General features: G+C 46.1%; 1 long non-coding RNA gene across 1 annotated transcript; it reads left to right on the top strand.

Annotated features, from left to right (window-relative positions):
- Nucleotides 1–6: 6 nt before the first annotated feature.
- On the top strand, nucleotides 7–15156 carry LOC114485028 (uncharacterized). Its single transcript, XR_003678467.1, has 7 exons — nucleotides 7–3531; nucleotides 4964–5121; nucleotides 5953–6184; nucleotides 7475–7654; nucleotides 10773–11004; nucleotides 11778–12253; nucleotides 14227–15156. It is a non-coding gene; the product is annotated as an uncharacterized lncRNA (long non-coding RNA).
- Nucleotides 15157–16026: the final 870 nt, after the last annotated feature.

The raw sequence follows: 16026 nt of genomic DNA, 5'->3' as shown, positions 1-16026 counted from the left end.
AGTTGAGTATTTTGGCCTTAGTCGAAATTTTTCCTTTCTGACTTAAAACGTCATGCCTCTTTCCTTAAAGTTAATAATACTAATACTCAGGTTTTCAAGGCTAACTAACAACCACATGAAGTGGGAGTCTAAGAAGGCAGCTGTTAATAAATTCTTGTTCCTTTTATCTGGCGACAGTATGTTATTGGTGGGATAGTGTAATATTGTGAGAATGCTTATGTTTGATAATGAATAAATTCGAGACATTTGAAGATGTCACTGGCTGTTTGGAATGGGAATACTCGTTTACAAAATGCAAAAAGTAGATTTCTACAGAAATAAGTAACAAGAGTTTCTTGTTGTGTGAAATCTTTTTGCTTTGGTATGCCTTGATAGTCCCCAAACCTAGAAGTTTGCCTCTTTTAGGTAGTAACTGGCTACCTAATGTAACCACTTTGAATCTGTGGCTTTTCTCCTGGGAATCTCAGGCAGTACAGCAGTGGGGAGTGGGGGAGGGGGGGTGCTCACACCTGAGGAGCCACATCCCTGAGACAGACTCTTGGCTTGTTTCATGTCTTTGTATGTAGGAGACGTTTGGCACAAGTATCAAAGGGCCTTTGCCCCTGAGAAGTGTCTCCTCCACTTTCTAGTTTCACACTATTTGAGCTTCCCTGGTGAGATCAGGGATGTCACAAATTACTTGAAAATGATTTTGGGGATGGGGCAAGAAGGGGTAGGAGCTGAATTTTGCTTAACTTTGGAAGGAAATCTGGAACTTGCATTGTTGGTTTTGATCAACCAAAGAGCCTGTCTCTATAGCGGATGTGCCAAAGAATCAAGTTGTTTCTAAACATCCAGCTCCTCTGAACAAACACAGCTTCCTTCTTACCTGACTTCTACAGGTGAAAAGGGACCGTGTGATCACAAGGCCAGAGACACCAACTCACATTCTGCATAGGACTTGAGGCTGCGTTTAATTGCATTCAAAAGTTGGTGGGAAATATTTTGTTCTTTTAGAAGCTCTAGCCTATCCTAGAAATATCTTTTCTGTGCTTCTTTATTCAACTCATTAGACTTGTTCCAAAAGTAAAAAAGAAAGAAACTGTGTGGCATAGTTTTAGTGTTTACTGCTGAAGTTGTATCCCCAACCATATATATGCAGCCTCTGAAAATCAGATGAATTCTTCTCAATCTTCCGTAAGTTTGAATATGCCTCTTCCTCTTGACAGTGGACAGTATGATTCCGCTCCACCAGCAGTACTGGCTTTGTCCACAAGGGAGCAACAAAATAGGTTAGCTTCTTTATTCTCACCTTCTAAAGAAAGATCCCGCTTTTAAGTCTCTTATAGAATATTCTCTCGAGGCTCAATATTTATTTATAGATCTTGGTTTTTAAGACATTTTCCCTTATTACTAAGTGCTCAGCCTTCATGGTGGAAACAAAGGTTGATATGTGGGTCAGAGGTCCTTGTGGGTCAGGCATCTGAATTAGCCTTTTTACATATGGGTGCCAGAGATTGAAAGCCAGAACCTTCCCATGGGGGATCCGTTGTGTGCTAAATGCAGAGCAGGAAGGCCACCCTCCTTACTTCTTTTCTCCCAAATCCCACCACCAGCGCAGGGCCGTTACATCTCTGAGAAGGACAAGAGCGGCAGGGGTAACTCTGGAGTATGAATGAGGAAGTGCTTCTTACCTTCTCTGCTCCAAGCAGATGTCCGTTAGAGCAGGGACCAAGTCAGCGGGGTCAGCCCTGTGTCCTGACCTGTAGGGAGTCCCCTGCAGCAGCCACTCCTCCCGGTTAGAATTCAGTTTGTGTTCCCTCTGTGTCAGTTACTTGTCTTAGGGCTCCTAACCCTCATCAGCTCTCTGACCACAAGTTTTGTTTGTGTTCATAGCAGCACCTTCCTCACAAGAAGCAGGTCAGTAGTCAACTTAGAGGAAACACCAGACCCTAACTATTTAGCCCGTAGAGCCAGGAGGCATTTGCACCTGGAATGGCCTTGAGAACAGATACCTGCCTGGCCCTTCTTCCCCAGCCAAGTCTGACCCTGAGCAATACAGACAGATAGAGGCATCCACTTGTAACCCCAGCACTTGGCGAAAAACAAAACTGAAGCTGGGATTGATTGGTTTAGGTAACAGGGGGCCAGGTGTAACTTGTTTGTCTTTATTTTTGTTTTCCCCAACAGTACTGAAATCACTTGCACTTTTCCTCATTTCTTAAAGAAAAAATCCAGTTTGCTTGCCAGGAATTGTTCAGCGTTAGGTTTACAAAGCTTGTTGTTGAATGTTGAACATTTGTCCAAAGGAGTTTGACGAAACAGAAGCTGCTCGGTCCCTGTTCTGCCTGCTAGGTCGTAAGGATTAAGGCCATGTAGCTGGGGTACTTGTGTCAAGTCCAGAAGAGGGCAGTGTCCCTCTCCTACCTCTGTGAGGATGCAATTGAAGGTGAAGTTGGACTCATGTAGGACAGGTACCTCTCATGCTGCAAAGAAGTTTAGAGGAGTCTTTCAGTTGGGGAGGTGACAGGTAATAGGACAGGATCTCTCGTAAGATGGGAAAGATACTGGGGAGAGGAGAGCTGCTTGGCCCCAGGGAACCGTAGTGAGGGGGAACCAGGCTTCCCTCCTGAGTCTCCAAACTTGCCCAGCTTCCCTGAGTCCTCTGTATTCCAGCATCCTGTCAGATCCCTCAGTGTACTGATTTTTCCCCCCTTGTGTTAACTATACCAATATTATTTTTTTAGCAATTGAAATGCACTTTTTAATTTCAACTCAATCATGATTTTAAGTATAAAAAATTTATAGACTGTTAAAACTACTTTTTTGTGTATTTTTAACCACTTGATGTAGCATTGTTTATTTTATTCTTATGAGACTCTGGTACAAGGTGTGCCACTTCATGATATTTCTGAGATGCTGGGCCTTTGGATGTGTACGGTAACCAACTTAATGCTAATGTTCACAGTAAAAAAAAAAAAGAAAAAAATAGTCATATCCATTGTGTGTATTTGTTCACTTCATTTCTTCCTTCCTTATCCTCAGGTGACAGTCCTCATAATAGGCTGCCCAGCCCACCAATCCTGCTGACCTCTTTATGAAGGGCAACATGTTTTCAAGGCTGCTGGCCAAAGTTAGAGTGATTAGTTCTCTTTTATTCTGTGCTGCCTGGCTCAGTGCTGACTGGTTTCAGTAACACTACTCTGTCTAGCTGAATGATAATCTGAACAGATCCTAGAAGACAGTATTTGAAAAAAAGGATCATGATTGGGTTCTGAATCAGTTTGAAGAAAAAGAAGACAGACGGAAAGCGCTTACAAAGTACACTCGGTGAAAAGCAATGATTATAAAATGTGGTACTTGGCTGAGGCTCCTTTTCCTTCCCCTATTCCCATTAATTCGTGCACTCATTTGTTTACTCCACAAATGTTTATGGAGCGCCTAACACGTATTGGGCCCTGACCTGGCCACCGGGGGTTCAGCCGTGAACAAGACACAGTCCCTGCTCTCATGGAGCCCGTGTTCCAGTGGAGGAAACCTGACAACAAACAAGTAAATAGTTCTCCAACAGTGAGGCTTGCCCTCAGAGCTATTACTGTAGCCACTGGAGGATCAACTATTTTCTATCGAGCCTTTCAAGCTGAGGATCCACCCTGTTTTTTTTCTGTCTAAGGATTCCAGTGAGGGAGTTAAGCACATAGAAAGGAAATCTTGTTCAAGGTTCCTTTTGTTTAAAACCTCTTAGAACGGAACAAAACTGCCCAAATCATAGAATTACCATTCTTATTCTCTATCGTCTTGTAACTCTGACTAGATGCTGATGTTAACACACTTTTTTCATGAATATAAAGTAGATATTCCCCCTACCCCAGTGTATACTAAATCAGTGGCTTTCAAACTTTGGCTGTAACCCATAGTGAGAAATGTATTTTCTCATTACTTGGCTATCCAATATACATATCTATGAGTTTATTTATACAAGTGAATTAAAAATCCAAGAAAAATATCTTTGTGCTGCACTTTGATATTTTCTGTTCTATTTTTTAAGTGCTGATGGTGAACTACTAAATTAATTTTAAGACCCACTAAGCCCTACCTGCAGTTTGAAGAATCTTTTTCTAAAGCAGTGTATCTGTGTATTATTTTATTCCAGCAGCAGCCTGAATTCAATTTCATAACAGAATCGGGTTGTTTTAACTGGATCTTCTAACATTTTAAGTCTCACGTGTTTCTATTTCTGACTGGGTCCAAACTCTGAAGCTCCCTGCACAGATTAGCCATCTCTCATTCCTGTGCCCTGCAGCGGAGACAGGTCAAATCTTGGGCACACTGCAGTCAGTCCTATCTCCTGGGGCCTCTAACCCACTGCCGGTACAGTGATCCTCGATGAGTCACGCCTCCTTGTGTCCACACCCTTTTGTAGTCTGTCCTTGCCCCTCCTTCCATTAAACTCCCGGTAAGAAGTGTGGCCATTCTCAGCTCCCTTGAATCTGGGCCGGTCTTAGGAATTCTTTGACCAATAGAATGTGGGGAAATGATGTTGCAAGTCCTGGAGCCTTGTGCAGCTTCTGCCTTTAATTCTCTTGGAACGTGACTGAGGAAGCTCAGGTGAGACCACTGACTGATGAGAAACTGCGTGGAGAGAGAGGTGCCAGCTGCCCCTGTCAAGGTTCCAGGCACACGGACCCTTCAGTTCAGCTGACACTCCAACTAAACGCATGCTTAAGAGCCCAGGTGATGCCAGCAGAATAACTGCCCAACCAACCCAAAGAATCACCAGAAATAAATTATTTTTGTTAGAAACCACTAAGATTTGGGGTGAGTTTGTTACACAGCAATAAGATAACTTGGAAACGCCCACAGATTTAGGTCTAACAGTTACTAAGAGCTTATAACTTTGCACAGTCCGTTACGCAAGAACTTTGGGGGGCATGACGGAGTAACAGTTTTAGCTCATGTGTAACCCTGCTACTTCTATTTCCAGTCCCTATTCAGCAACTGTGAACTTGGAGAGGAAGGAGGGTTTCCTCATGTCCACAGCTGATTTCGTCAAGAACACCACCGTTTCAGAATTCCCCTCCACCCAGACTTCTGGCCTGCTCTTCTGTGTTCCCAGCCTTATTCCTGAACTTCCTGGGTTAGGTACTGCCTGGGTTTAGAGCCCTCTGACTGGTACATCTCAACCCCAGTCCCTGCACCTGAAGCACGGTAGCCCCTTACTTAGCTTCAATCTTTGCAATGACATTGACCTTCCCAAGATGTTATCAGGGGAGACAGTATAAGAGTTAGAAACACACAGGCTTGTTCACAGACAAACTTGGGCTCGATCTTTTCTCCCCTAACCGTCACTTCTGTGGCTGCGAGTAAGTTATCTAACCTCTCTGCGCCTGTTTCCACATCTGCAAGGGAGGATATTAATAGCAACTCCCTTAAGGTCACTGAGGATTGAATAAAGCCGTGCAGGTAAAATGTTCAGCTTGGTGTTTGCCAGGCAGCTCTAGGGTGGCCCCCACCTCCTGGTAGTCACACCCTGTGCAATCCGCTCACCTTTAGTTGGGCTGGTTTCGCAACTTGCTTCTCAGGAATGGAGTATGACGGAAGTGCTGCAGTGTCACTTCCAAGATTAGTTACAAAAAGACTCTTGGTCGTGGTCTCTACCTCTCCAATCACCAGCTGCCATGTCATGAAAATACTTAAGGCAGCCTATGGAGGACTTGTCCAGGGACGGAAGCCTGCCAGCAACCCCATGAGTGAGTTTGGAAGTGGGCTCTCCAGCACAGTAGAGTCTAGAAGTGACTTAGCCCAAGCCAGTAGCTTGGTGACCCTGAGCCAGAGACACCTGTCTAAGCTGAGGTCAGATTCATGACCAACAAACTATGGAATAATACATGTTTGTTGTTTTAAGCTACTAAGTTTGGGGGTAATTTGTGCAGCAATAGAAAATTAATACGAAGTACAAATGTTATCTATTAGCAGATGGAGAAAACAATGATTGCAGTGGATGCTGTGGTGTGCTTCCCAGATTCTCCCCTCTTCAGGGTCGAGGCACTCATTCTCCCAGCTGCTCCAGAGCATTTGTGCTGACAGCTCTCAGCTGAGTCTCTCTCCAGGAATTGCTCTCAGCTGAAGACAGCCACCTGCCCCAAAGTCACACCTCCTCCCCTCCCCAAGGGCAGCCCACATCCAATGACTAGTTGGCACAGAGGTATAATGACCCGGACCTGTTGCCTCAAGGGGGAAATTTTGAAGAGCTGCCCTCTCCTGAGCTCCTGTGAGATCAGCCGAGGCCTTTATTGTGAATTCATCACAGTTCAACTCTGCCCAACTTGACCTCTGTCCAATTCTTCTTCTTTGAAGACTTTCCAAGTTTTGATTCTTGGGGACCTGACCTAATACAGTTGGCACCAGGGTTGGCTAGGGGAAGCAGAGTCAAAAACGGGATTTTGTACCCTTGGTAGGCAGCTGGTGATGGAGACACCATCACTAGTGATAGATGGGACAACTGTTCAGCTGTCATCAGTGGTGACCCTGTAAAAGGGAGTGCACTTCCGGGGTGGCAGGGAGTGGGGGGCGGCGATATCACAGGCTTTGGAGAGGCGGGCGGGGGGTGGGGGGGCGGGGAGGTACTAATTCTAATCGGTGAGCACCATTGACGCACCATTGACGCATTAGGGAAAGATAATGAATGGCCGAGGGTGTTTAACCACCAACTGAAGGCAAGTGTGAAAGCCAGAGGGCCTTGTGTTGTTGAAAGTCCCCCTCATTTGTGATATTTGTTATGTAGCAATAGAAAAGGAAAGCATGTGTGGGTACCTGGAAGCAGGGTGCCATAACAAATACCTAAAAAGGTAGATTGCCTTGAACGGACTTTTAGTAGAAATATGTACATTAAAGACGGCGCAGGTCAAAAGAACATGAGGACAATTTAGAGATCCTAAATTGCCTTAGAGAAAGCCTCAATCTCCAGGAACAGATCGTTAACAGAAAGATGAACTTAAGACACTGACGGTAAGGGCTCAGATGGAAGTGAGGAATATGTTATTGGAACCGAGGGGAAGGTAGCTCTTGTTACGTAGTGGCAGAAAGCTTAGCGGAATTGTGTCTAGCAGTTATGTGGAACACAGAACTTATAAGCAAGGAATGTGGATATTTAGCAGAGATTTTCTAGGTTTCTGGTTTCTTTTTGCTGCTGATAGTAAAATACAAGAGGAGAGAAATAAATTAAGGGAAGAACTGTTAAAAGGAGCTGGGACTTGATGACTGGAGAAATTCTCAGCCTATCCAGATTGCAAAAGATACTAAAATTCAGACCTGGCTGCCAAAAACTGGCATAGAGAAAAGCCCTGGTATGTGGCTATACAACCTTTTGCCAAGGCTTCAGAAAGATCCAAAAGCCAGTCACAAGGGATCAAGGAATGTATTAGTTTGCTAGGGCTGCCACAATGAAGTACCACAGACTTGGTGACTTAAACAACAAAAATGTATTGTCTCACAGTTCCCGAGGCTACAAAACCAAGATCAAGGTGTCAACGGGGTTGGTTCCTTCTGAAGACTGATCATCTATCTGTTCCATGCCTCTCTCCTAACTTCTAGAGGGTTACTGGCAATCTCTGGAGTTCCGTGGCTCATAGAAGCATCACCCTGATCTCTACCTCCATCTTCTCATGGCATCTCCGTGTGTGTCTATGTGTGTGTGTGTGTGTGTGTGTGTGTGTGTGTGTGTGTGTGTGTGTTTCCCCTTGTTATAAGGACACCAGTCATATTGGATTAAGGGTCCACCCTATTCCAGGTTGACTTCATCTTAATTGCCTCTGCAACAAACCCTATTTCCAAATAAGATCACATTCTGAGGTACTGGGGGTTAGGATTTCAAGGTACGAATTTTGGGAGGACACGATTCAATCTATATCAAGGTATTTGACATAGATCTCAATCAAACCAGGGGTCCTCTAGGAAGCTTAGGGGTTATTGCGCCTTAGCCTTCTCAGCAGAAGCCAAATATAGAAGAGGGATTATTCCAGAAAGATATGTGGGAGAGACTTTTGTCTAATGAAGTGATTCCCTGTGCCATCAATGCAAAGCCCACAAGGTTCTTGAGAAACTTATACCCACAGGAAAACAAAGACACAGAGTAGAAAATGAAAGAAGGCTTTTGGGTCCCCCAAATTTCACTGGCAGGAAGCAGTTTGATAAAAAGGTCTCAGCTACAAACATGTCCTGTCTTTCATGAAAAACGAAGAGGGGGGATCCAAGAGCCCAGAGGGCAGAGTCAAGAGCCATGAAGAGTTGTTCCCAGGCCTTGAAACCTAACAGAGTTTGCTTGACTAGATTTAACAGCTGCTTTGGACTGGTGACATTTCCCGCTTTCTGAACCAGAATACAACCATTGTCCTAAGCCTGTCCCACCATTGTGTGTTGGGGGCATATAACTTATTTCTTTAGTTTCACAGGTCCCTAGATGGAGAGGAACTGTGCCCAGGAGCTGTCTGTACTCAGTGGCTGATACTCAGCAGATTCATCTGCACCTGACTTACATGATGAAACTTTATACTTTTGAGCTGATGATATTTAGATGAGACTTTGGATTTTGAATTGATGCTATAATAGGATGAGACCCTTGGGAACATTGGAAGGGGATGAGCGCATTTTGCGTTGAGGAGGGATGCGACTCTTTGGGGGCCACAGGGTAGACTGTAGAAGGCAGAATTCTAAAAATGGCCCTCCAAGATTCTATGCCCTAATCCATGGAACCTATTAATTCGATGGGACTCTACTCCTATGATTATGTTATAATCTGGCACAGCTGCCCTGACACCCTGAGCAGAAACCAGTCCAGCCTGCCCAGACTCCTAACCTACATAATTGCATGATACTAAGTGGATGTTGTTTAGAACAGCTGTTTGTGGTCACTTGTTATGCAGCAATAGAAAACTAACTGCCTTGGCAGCAGATAAGGAGAAACTCTCATCTCCTGCAGTCAGAAAGCAGAAAAGCTGAAGATCAGGTCCAGGGCTTAAATAGAAGAGTAGCAGAGCTCCGGATAAAGTTGAATTCTCATCCACTGCAAGTCTACTATGACAAGTTCAGGGGCCTGGTTGGGAAGGGGTGGAACCCTGAGATCTGTAATGGGGATATCTGAGTCCAAAGAGTCCCAGGACTCCCTGAACCCTCTGGTACTGCAGAAGTGGTTCTCTCCTTCCTGGAAGAGACTAATTTCCCCCTCTTGCTTAACGAGGATGCAGAGACCTCAGCCTTGCACACCTTGCTGAGTCTACTCCGTCTCTCCTCCTGGCTACCAAACCAATAACTAGGGCCAAGCCACAACATAACCTAGCCAGGGAGGTGCTGGCCTTGCCAAAGGAAGACAAGGACTGTGCCCGTTGTCAAGTTTTGCCTCTTCACTCCAAATATACCCTTCACTGCCTGCTCTGTAAGAATGGATCTGAGCCCTTTAAATATTTCTCCTTTGCCAGTTGGCAAAATGCTAAGCTTCAGCACTAGAGGGCCATGGAGGACCTTTGCAGGAGAAAGGGGTTTTCCTTCCGAATTCTAGCGTGTCACTCCTGGCAGGCTCCTGCAGCTTCTCCAGCTCCTGCCTTCTGCAGCATATGGGCAGCTTCCCAACTGTCCAGTTCTTGGTGCATGAGAGTCAGCAGCACCTAGCGGCATTTCCCAGCACTCCCCTCAGTGAGTTTCATAGTGGACTGTCTCCAGTGACACACCTCCCCGTGCATGGCTTCCCCAGGCATCCTGGAGGGCAGATTTTTGGTGAGTTTGTAGGACAAACTTCCAGCAATTCCACCTGCTCATCACCACAGTGACTTTTCTGCCGTCCTCCGAGCCATGACCATATCCTCTCAACAAGATCCGGATCTCAGCCCAGGGATGGATGGCCTCTTCCTTGGGTGCTCCATCCCAGCATTAGGGGGTAGTGGCCGTTCCTTAGATCTGCTACTCCTATACTCTTTTGAGTTCTCTTTGTTTTTTACGAGCCAATCCTTTATTACTCCAATTCCCTATTATACTTCATCATTCTACATATTGAACTTTTCCTGTCCAAATTACAATGTGGTTTCTGTCTCCTCCTTGGACTCTGACTGATTCAGGCTCCGTATTCTGAAGTTGCAGGACCTATAGCCAGCATGCACTAACAGAAGCCAGGACAGTATTATGGGACTAGATCAAGGGATATAGGGCGGTGTAAGGTTGGCTAGGTGACAGTGTATTGATATGGGAGCATTCTGATAATGGACCCTAGCAAAGGTCCCAGGAGATGCTGCTAATACACTGCTAAGATGGCTGTTGGAAATGGGGCGGAAAAAAATGGCCTACACTAAGAGAAGTAGAAAAGTTAAAATTGCTATGGAAGGCTCAGAGAAGTGAGAGTGCTGGAGTGGCTATACTATGAAGAGCTAGAAAATTCAACAGCTGACTATGTTCCGCAGGAGGGCCTGAAGGACACCCCTTTTACCAAAAGGATTAGAAATCTCTGGTAAGGGACACCATCATCGATGAGAAGCTCCATGTGTCTGTCCTCTGCATACCAGAGCTGATGGTACAGAGCTAGACTCCCTAATAGCAATAAGGATGGTAGCATCCGTACATAATGGAGGCAGATGGTAGCACTTAAACATCAGAGGCAAGGTGGATTCAAGTATAATGAGTGGCTGTGTCAGATTTGGGGGGCATGGTGTAGCTGATCTACAGAGAGCTATGGAGGTGATTAATAGAACACGGCAGGAATGACAGTCTCCATTATATCCTTGCTAAATTCACCAATCTGGCCTTTGCAGAAAACAGACAGGACCTAGGGGATTACAATGGACCACGGCGGACTTCCCTGGCGGTGCAGTGGTTAAGACTCCACGCTCCCAGTGCAGGGGGCTCGGTTCAATCCCTGGTTGGGGCAGATCCCACATGCTGCGTGGCACAGCAGAAAAGGAAAAAAAGAAAAGGACCACTGCAAACTCAACGAATGGTAGCCCCATTGAAACTGCTGTGCCAGATGTAGTATCTTTGCTAAAGGTAATTAACCCAGCCTCGGGTACATGGTTTACAGCCATTGATCTAGTGAATACTTTCTTTTCCATCCCTGTCAAGGAGAAGCAGAAAAAATTTACATTCACTTTAGATGGATAAATGTATATACTATGGCCTTATTCCTGCTACCCTCCACCTGTGTTCTCTCTCCTGCCCTCTGATATAATATAGTCCAAAGAGACCTGACTGTCTGGACATCCTGAATAGCATACATTGATACACTACATTGATGACATTATATTAATCAGACTGGAGGGGCAAGAAGTGGCAAGTATTTTGGAGGCTTTGCCAAGACATGTTTACTCTAGAGGGTAGAAAATCAGAAGATTCTAGGGCCTGCCACATCAGTGAAATGTTTAGGGGTCCAGTGATCTAGGGCATCCATAAGAAAGGACAAATGATTTCATCCTGCACCTCCCAACTCAAAGAAAAAAGTACAATGCCTTGTGGGCCTCTATGGGTTCTGGAGACATCTTTCCATACTTGGCAATGCTGCTTCAACTCATGTAAATGATGGCACAAAGGGATGCCAACTTTGAGCAGAGTCCAGAGTTAAAAGAGTTCTTCAGCAGGTCCAGGCCATGGTGCAAGCCGGCCTACCACTTCGCAGATAAGGGCCGTACAACTGTGGCATCAGAGGCATCCGTGAAGAAATTATGTGGAGTTTACAGCAAGCCCAAATAGGAGAATTATGTAGACACATGGGTTCTGGAGCAGGTCTATTCTATTTGCATAAGATCATTATAAACTTCTTGCAGAACAGCTTCTGGAATGCCACTGAACCCTGGTATAAACAGAACACCTGACCACGGCCATCAGTGTTCATGCAGCCAGAACTTCCTATCATGAGCTCGATTCTGTCAGACTCATCAGTTGAACTTGAGCAAAGACAGAGGGCACAAGTAAGACGTACAAGTAAGCTACACAAGCACGTGGCCCAGACCCCCATGTCTCCCACCACACAGGTACCTCTCCACTAGTTATCCATGTTTGGTGGATACATGGGAGTGGGGAGGGGCACTTTATGATCATCTGAAGGAAGAGGGGGAAAAAAGGAGAGCTTGGTTCACAAATGGGTTGGCTTGCTGGACACACGCTGGGAACAGACTCGTGCTGCACTGCAACCCTCTCTGGGTCGTCCCAAGGAACAGCAGTGAGGGAGGATCCTCCCGTGGGCAGAGCTTCGGCGGAGCACCCAGACATCCACTGCATGTGGAAAGAGAAGCAGCCTGAGGTAAGAACAGACCAGAAACACGCACAGGGGCAAATGGTCTGACTAGCTGTCCAGGGGCTTGAGAAATAAAGTTTGGAAGATCAGGGACAAGGAAGCATGGGAAAGAGATATGCAGAACGACTTATGGGAATGGGCATGTAGTGTGAAGGTTTTCGCAACACACGTTAAAGGCCATCTGAAACATCTACCATGTGTACGCTACACATGCCAAGTAGACCAAATAACTGGGCCAGTTGACATTAGCCAGTCTCCATCAATGGTCAAGCCAGTGCTCACTCAATGCGTACATGAATGGAGATCCATGAGAGCAGGGAATGAAAGTTATAACTGGTCCAACTAGCATGGACTCCCACTCACCAAGATTCACCTAGCGACTGCCAACCAACCTGCCACTAAGAGGCCAATGCCATGGTCCTGATATGGCACCACCATTCCTCAAAGAAATCAACTAGCCACTTGGTAACAAGTTGGCCACATTGGATCCCTTCCACTCTGGATGAAGCAAGACTTGACTGTAATCAACACATATTCTGGGTATGGGTTTGCCTTTCCTGCCACAGGGACGGTGATAGTTCTAGTTAGTTCTCTGTGTCAACTTGACTAGGCTATAACACCCTTATTCAATCAAACACCAATTCAATCTAGGTTTTGCTGTGATGGCAGTTAACATCTACAGTCTGTTGACTTTAAGTAAAGGAGACCATCCTCGATAATTTGGGTGGGCCTCGTCTAATCAGTTGAAAGGCCTTAAACTCAACAGTGAGATTTCCCTGAGGAGGAAGAAATTCCACTGTGGACTGCAGTATCAGCCCCTGCCTGAGAGTTTCAGCCTGCTGGCCTGCCTAATAAATTTTGGACATATCTAGCTAGGCCCCCACAATTGTATAAGCCAGTTCCTTGCAATAAGTCTCTATAGCTATAGATGGATACAGATATATCTCCTACTGGTTCTGTCCCTCTGGTAGAGCCCTGGCTGATATAGGGCCTGTTGCAGCATCACTATCTGAGGGCTTTCTTTTAAGAAAAACAGAAGCATGGGAGTGGATAGGAAGCTTCCGGCTCCCAAATCACCAGTTTCCAGGGAACCCAACTTAAGGCCACAGCTCACCTGTCCCAAGCACCTGTCGTGTGGTAGCCATTAATGTGGACTTGATGTTAAATACACGACCAGGAAGAAAACTATTCAGGATCACAACTCTCCAGGCTAATAATCATAGATGGTGGCAAATCACATTTTGTAATGTTGTCAGTGGATGATAGGAATGGTAACCAGGGAGTGTGGCCAGCCTGAGTGGGTGGGCACAGATTCATCCAAAGAAGACTTTCATTGAAAAGTCTCCCCCTTGAGAAATGGGCAGGTGCTGATGTTGGGGTGAAGTCAGGGGTCTCTGCAGGATGAACGCAGCACGGCCCCCTGCGGTCCCTCACGTGTGAAGTGACCGGATCAAGCCCTGAAAGGGGTCAGAAGCAGAGGAATGAGAGGTTGACCAGTCAGAGTAATGAGAGGTGCTCCGCTGGAGTCAGGAGTATTGAACTGAAAAATGAGAACAGTCAGCTTTCAGCGTTTGGAAATTACTTTTCTTGCTTTCTTGTTGTGACTTTGTAAAAATCAGTTTAGGAAGCCACTGAGCTGCCTTGACTGATGCACTGGTTTCACAGCTGGGTTTGTCTTCGTCTCATGCTGGGCCCAGGTGAGAGGACATTCATTTCCGTAGGCCAGCCCAGCGGAGGATTAAAATCAGGGAACTCACTGGGGAAATGCCAGCCCAACGTGGGCCTAGAACCACAGAACTTTTAAAAAACAGGAATGCAGGCAGGCCGAGGTAAATGACACTGGCTTCGGTTAGCAAATAATATCCCAGACGATCTCAGACCACAAAACAGTGCTCACCCTGGAAAGCTATAAAATTAGAACCTCAAACATTAGCTAGGTACCAAATTAAGACTCTTTTATTTACCTTCCTCACCCTCAGGGAGCCACATCTTTCTGCCCAGGTCGGCACCACAAGGAGAATGAATAGAACGATGTACTGGCGGATGATGTGACATGTTTGGGTTGGGTCTGTGAAGACCCACACCCGCTGTCTTGAGTGAAAAGAACAGGGCCCTTTTCAAAGGATTTGGTTTTTTCCACCTCTTTGTGATCCGAGTTACCAGACCGTACGGAAGGGTCAAGGGGAGAGCTGGGGACTTCAGCTCAGGAGACCAACATCTGAAGCATCATCTGAGACCAACATCTGAGCATCTGAAACCTCCACCGTACTCGGGGACCCATTCTAGTGAATCCAGAGAGCGGCGCCATCAATTGAATCACAGCTTGTGGGCCCGACAGGAGAGCAGGATCCATCAAGGCCGCCTGGCCAGCAACTGGCAGAACTGTCTATAGCCCCTCTGCCTCTTCCACCTTCCTCCAGACCAGCCCTGTCACCGCCACCCGGCCCCTCTGCCTGGCCCTGATCTCACCCTCCACGTGCTCACGCAGGCCTGGGCCCCAGGCGCGGGCTCTCCTCCTCCACTTTCACTCCTGTGTTTTAGACTGATGGGCAGGACAGTCACCAGGAGACACTGTTTTCCACGTGACAGGGGATAAAGTTAGCCTGGTGGGCTTCAGTTTCAAGAGTCTGAGTTCCCTAGGTCTAAACTCCACGTTTCACAGTGCTTGGAGTCTCAGCCCTCATTTTACAGGTGAGGAAACTGATTCCTGGAGAGAAGTCACCAATCAAGGCCACACTGCAAGCTCATGGCAGAGCTGAGGCTGCATCCTTCGGAAAGTCAGTCCCAGGACCTCCTTGTAGCACTCCTTTCTCATCCTTACACTTGCGTGTTGGTATCTCTCTTATTTCAGTCTTTCAAAATAATATAAAAATTCTAATTCATTCATATTTTAAAGGAGGGGAAGCAATATAGAGATCAATCCAAAAAACAGCAGTAGGTTTCCAGCTTCATTTTTACTGGATATTCATTCTACAATCGCGTGTTTAAAGCAGCACTTTGCCATTCTGAGCTGGCTTTGTCTTGTGCTGAGACATTTGCATCCTCTGAGCACCCCATGCCAGATAGCAGGGACCAAGGAGTCTGGGAAATAGTTTCTTCACTAGTGGATAAGCCACACTCAGATAATCAAGAATCAAATGCTCAGATTCACCAGGCTATCCTTGTGGTGTCTATGAGTGGAGAGAGAAATGCAAACTACCTCTCCTCTCCTGGACTAGGATAAATGGAACACTAGACCCTGGTTTCCGTCCAGGCGATGCCAAGATTTTAAAGGGTTCAAATCCCCACTGCTGCTGCCAGCTCGGTCTGTCTGTCTGCGAGGCTGTCTCTCGTTTCCTCCCTCAATGGCCCAGGCGGCTCTGGTCTTGCTGATGGATTCTGGGTCAAGGCTGAACATAATAATGGCCTTTTCCAGACTGCTGCATCGGTGCCCCATTTCAGGCAGCTGGGAATTCAGGTCTCCTGCTTCCCCAGCAAGTTATCTCAAGATGACAGAAACACTGACCATGTATACAAAGAGCACCAGCCTAGAAAACAGGCGTCTAGTCCTAACTCCAGCCTCTATCACAACCCACCTTTCTGGGCCAACCATTCACCCTTCAAAACCCAGCTCAAGCACCACTTCCTCTGTGTATGGTCCTACTGTGAGCTCCTGAGGGAGGAGAACTGTCTTGATCATCTCATCTTTCAAGATACTCAATATACAAATAAGTAATTATGGAATTTCTCCAGAATGAGAGGGTGGTCTTGAAGATGGGTTCCTTATTTAAGAGTCTGTG

Source organism: Physeter macrocephalus, unplaced genomic scaffold, assembly GCF_002837175.3.
Source record: "Physeter macrocephalus isolate SW-GA unplaced genomic scaffold, ASM283717v5 random_368, whole genome shotgun sequence".
Classification (NCBI taxonomy): domain Eukaryota; kingdom Metazoa; phylum Chordata; class Mammalia; order Artiodactyla; family Physeteridae; genus Physeter; species Physeter macrocephalus.
This window is presented reverse-complemented; position numbering and strand designations above follow the sequence as displayed.